Below are 5,787 nucleotides of genomic sequence, written 5' to 3'. Positions count from 1 at the left end.
CACGGCTTTATCAGAACAGCGCATGAACACCACGAAGCAACAGCTGAACCGCTAAGCAACAGCTGATCAGCTAAGCAACAGCTAAATTGCTAGGCAATAGCGGAACCGCTAAGCAACAGCTGAACCGCCGAGCAACAGCTGAACCCCTGAGCAACAGCTGAACCGCTAAGCAACAGCTGAACCGCTAGGCAACAGCTGAACCCCTGAGCAACAGCTGAACCCCTGAGCAACAGCTGAACCGCTAGGCAACAGCTGAACCGCTAGGCAACAGCTGAACCGCCGATCAACAGCTGAACTGCTAAGCAACAGCTGAACTGCTAAGCAACAGCTGAACCCCTGATCAACAGGTGAACCGCTAGGCAACAGCTGCACCGCTAGGCAACAGCTGAACCCCTGAGCAACAGCTGAACCCCTAGGCAACAGCTGAACCGCTAAGCAACAGCTGAACCCCTGAGCAACAGCTGAACCCCTGAGCAACAGCTGAACCGCTAAGCAACAGCTGAACTAGACTGATTTTCTTTTGGGAGGGGGGGTGCTGTCAGCGAGCATCTATTAATGCCGGCACGGCAAGCGGGTGATGTGGCCAGCCATCGCCCGCCCGTCCGCCTTTGTCTCCCCAACGCTGATGTTTTTCGCAAGCACACCAATTCGCTATTTAAGGCTGAGTCTACCGAGGGGAGAGCCCAGGAACTTGTTCAGACGTTCACCACCAATGCTAAATAAATACAGCGATACTGTGTTGGCAGTGGCGTATAAGCACATACAACAACAACAGCAACAGCAGCAACAGCCCTAAACGGTTTGGCGATACCACTGCCCTGAACAATGTATACAGTGTTGGGTGACCTTTCGGGCAGTGTACCTGTGTGTGCGTGTCGGGAACGGTCTGGCTATGAAGTGTGGCCGTTGCTTGTGTGTGTGTTGTTTGTGTGTGTCTGTGTGTCTGTGTTATTTGTGTGTGTGTTATTTGTGTGTGTGTGTGTGTTATTTGTGTATGTGTCTTTGTGTGCGTGTTATTTGTGTGTCTGTGTGTTATTTGTGTGTGTGTTATGTGTGTGTTATTTGTGTGTGTGTGTTAGTTATTTGTGTGTGTTATTTGTGTGTGTGTGTGTTATGTGTGTGTGTGTTATTTGTGTATGTGTGTGTGTGTTTGTGTTATTTCAGGGCAGTGTTATCGACCAATGTTGTTAGCCGTGGCCGGGGATCGAACTCGTAGCGCGGTGCGCTAACCTCTACACCCCCCGCCGTCACACACACACACACGTCACACACACGTCACACACACACGTCACACACACACGTCACACACACACGTCACACACACACACACACACGTCACACACACACACACACACGTCACACACACACACACACACGTCACACACACACACACATACGTCACACACACACACATACGTCACACACACACACACGTCACACACACACACACGTCACACACACTTGTCACGTCACACACACACACCACGTCACACACACACACACACCACGTCACACACACACACACACCACGTCACACACACACACCACGTCACACACACACACCACGTCACACACACACACCACGTCACACACACACACCACGTCACACACACACACCACGTCACACACACACACCACGTCACACACACACACCACGTCACACACACACACACCACGTCACACACACACACACCACGTCACACACACACACACCACGTCACACACACACACACCACGTCACACACACACACACCACGTCACACACACACACACCACGTCACACACACACACACCACGTCACACACACACACACCACGTCACACACACACACACCACGTCACACACACACACACCACGTCACACACACACACACCACGTCACACACACACACACCACGTCACACACACACACACCACGTCACACACACACACACCACGTCACACACACACACACCACGTCACACACACACACACAACAAAGATCCCCCATATAGCCTTAACAGACTGTAGGGGCAAGTGCTGTTAGCGAGCACCTATGAAGGCCGGAACGGTACACGAGGGGGTGGGTGGCCAGCACCACGCCCGACCGCCTTTGTCTCCCCAGTGGCGATATTTACACACCGCACCAGGTACTCATTTTGAGGCTGAGTCGACCTAGGGGAGGCCTGGGACCGGTTCAGATAATCGTCACTGGTGTTGGCCGTGAGCGGGAATCGAACTCGGGTCGCCAGGTTCATAGCGCAGCGCGCTAACCGCTACACTATCGCTCCCCCACCGTCACACACACACACACACCACGTCACACACCCACGTCACACACACACGTCACACACACACACACGTCACACACACACACCACGTCACACACACACGTCACACACACACCACGTCACACACACGTCACACACACACGTCACACACACACCACGTCACACACGTCACACACACGTCACACACACGTCACACACACATCACGTCACACACACGTCACACACACACGTCACACACACACACGTCACACACACATGTCACACACACACACACGCCACGTCACACACACACACGTCACACACACACACACGTCACACACACATACACACACACGTCACACACACACACGTCACACACACACACGTCACACACACACGACACACACACACACGTCACACACACACACGTCACACACACACACGTCACACACACGTCACACACACACACACGTCACACACACACATGTCACACACACACACACGTCACACACACACACACGAACATGCGAACACGCAGGCACTGATATGCTAATTGCAAGGAGGAGCTCAGTGGCCGTCTAATTATGCGTCAATGGCTCACGAGGCGCGCATAAGCACCGAGGCGACCTTGAGTGGGACGCAGGGTCAAATCGGCGCGTCTCCCCCTCTCCTCCTCCTCCTCCCCCTCTCCTCCCCCTCCCCCTCTCCCTCCTCCCCGTCTCCCTCCTCCTCCTCCCCTTCCCATCCTCCTCCTGCTCCTCCGTGCTCAGTGCACACCTCACCGCTCAAGTCCACAGCCAATACGCAGGGCCTTGCCCTGTGCCTCGCCGTTCGATCGCTGTGGTCGATCGGTGATTTTTTTTCGCGCGTGTGTGTGTGCGTGTGTATGCACGCGTGTACGTATGTCTGTTGAACTTTCGCACCGTACGTAGCCAACCGTAACAATCGGAGGTGCGGGGGAAGGACATCAAACTAAACACAACAAGCCGTTCTAAATAAATTGGTATTCTTTTAATCGAGGTGCGAAACCCCCGTCCGTGACTAAAAACCTTCACCCCGTCAGCTGGTGTCGGCCCTACTCCCTTGTGACCGCAAGCAAAGGGAGAACAATCGTACACACGTGTGGATGCGTTTTTATTTTCTTTTAATTCTTTTTTTTTCATTTTGGTTTTCTCGGACGTACGCGTTCGTTGATTGTGTTGTTAACGCCCGCCGCGACACGCGGATGAAACGCGCGGGGACACTGCAGATTTGCGCAAAGAACCACCGAGAGACCTCGTGCGTGATAGCACAAGGCCTCAATCTATACGACCTTAAAATGACTCAACCATCCCACGTTAATCTCGTAGGGAACTAATTACATTTATATATTCCACCGAGGGTCCTCGAGGGCTTCTGATCTCCAACTGCTCAGCACGCCTGGGCCTGTAGGGTCGCTTTTGTCAGCGTGGCGCCACACACTATGGGACGGCTAGCCACTTGAAATCAGGGCAGTCGGGAGTCGGTATAGATATATTTAACCATAATAGAGGTTTAGGGGTTATATCTATTTAAGTCTGCTTTGAAAACCCCGTCTCTTTTAAAGTGACCTTCCCCTCTTTCGTTGGGTCGGTTGCTCCGTGCTTCTGTTTTTGTTTACTGCTTTTCACGCATTTGCGCATTGGGATCCTCGGATGGAAAGCCGCATTATAGATTTGAATTATAATTATTATTTTTATTATTAGAGCAATATAGACATTTAGGGCTGACTCTGCCCCGCGCGTGGAACTAATCGACCTCTGTAGCTATCGCTCTTGCGGGCCCAAAATTAAAACATTATTGATCGATTGGGGTCAAAGTATGATGTCACAGCTAAAGACATCACACATCGCGTCATTGCTCTGCTGTTGCCGTCAAAGCGGTGCCAGGTGCATGATAGAGGGGGGGTTTTGTGGGGTTAGATCGCCTAAATATATAAATGTGTCATTATACCCGCCACCACCCGACACAGCCAATTAATAAGGTTTGTCACGTACACAGAACATGGCAATTCGTTACTAGTTCAGCAACACCGGTGTGTTGGAGAGTAAATCCACAACATTTACAATCTGAGTACTTTTGTAATTTGGTGTCAGGTGGCATAACGTGACGTCACGGCCGTGATCACGACGACTTTTTTTTTTAAATAGCGACCACGGATTGTAATCGATATGAGAATTAGATCATCGTAAATGTCCTTAGAAATCTTCAACATCGAAATTCAAAACTCATCCCAAATGACCTTCAGGTTTAAAAACAAAACAATATGATCCGATTTTCAGAACTTTAAGGACAATTCCGCATGGCTATTTTCAGGCGGTATACGTCATTTATATATAAAAGGCAAATTTGTGAATATGTGTGTCTGTTCGAAATGTTTAGCGTACTTCCCAACACGCAACAAACTTGAAATTTGGCATGTGGGTAGCTTCCAGACTGTACACTATGCAAAAAGTATAAAAATAGATTCTAGATTTGAAGCTTTCGTGACTGCAAGGGTCCATACTCTTTGGTTCTATTCGGTAAAGTCACGTAGGTAAAAAAATAAAATAACAAAAATCACGACGTTTCGGCCACAACACAAGTGGCCTTCATCAGGTGAAGGGACCGTGCTGTCATGAGGACAGCGTTGGAGTGAAAACAGCCAATGCCCAGGTCACTCCAACGCTGTCCTCAAGACAGCACGGTCCCTTCACCTGATGAAGGCCACTTGTGTTGTGGCCGAAACGTCGTGATTTTTTTTATTTTTTACCTACGTGACTTTACCGAATAGAATCACAGTAATGGATATATTTTGCACGGCAAGTGAGCGGTGACGTCGCATGCGGCAGCGTCACGCAGTGTGCCTGCTGACGTCACGCATCCCCCCCCCCTACCCTCCGCGAAGGCCGTGTAAGACAAGCATCCAAGTCTCGGGCGAAGCCGGGAAGTGAAACTAGTCTCATTGTAAAGTGTCCCTTCGCGCCGTGACGTCGCCCGCTGCCTCGCGACGTCACGTTCGACGGGAAAAGCGTGGAAGTGACGCAGTGTTAACGGAATGTCTTGGTACACACTGGCACAGAGCTGCATAATGTAAATAATAATTATCATAGTTCGTAATTTTTATAATAGTTATGATAATAACTATGATGATAATTATCATGATAATTATAAATAATTATAATAATTATTCACTTAATTATCATAATTTTTTATCATTAGCTGCGTAATGTTGATAATACATATTATCATAATTATGTATTGTTAATATCACTACTATCATAATTATGATAATATAGTTTTTATCCTGCTTACCCGTTGCTTATGCTGCTTATCCTCAGGGGTTGGCAACCTGCGGCTATCACCGTCTCGTATTCACCAGGCGCATTGCGCCTCTTGAAATATTGAGGGGTTTTGATTTAAAGCTTTCGTGACTGCAGGGATTCATATTCTTGGTTCTTTCGGTAAAGTCACGTAGAAGAGAAACAATACAATTATAAAAATATAAAACAATAAAATTCTCACGACGTTTCGACTGCAAC

This window comes from Petromyzon marinus, chromosome 40 (assembly GCF_048934315.1).
Source record: "Petromyzon marinus isolate PM22_M1 ecotype Great Lakes invasive population chromosome 40, UKy_Petmar_22M1.pri1.0, whole genome shotgun sequence".
Classification (NCBI taxonomy): domain Eukaryota; kingdom Metazoa; phylum Chordata; class Hyperoartia; order Petromyzontiformes; family Petromyzontidae; genus Petromyzon; species Petromyzon marinus.
Note: the sequence above shows the minus strand (reverse complement) of the source record.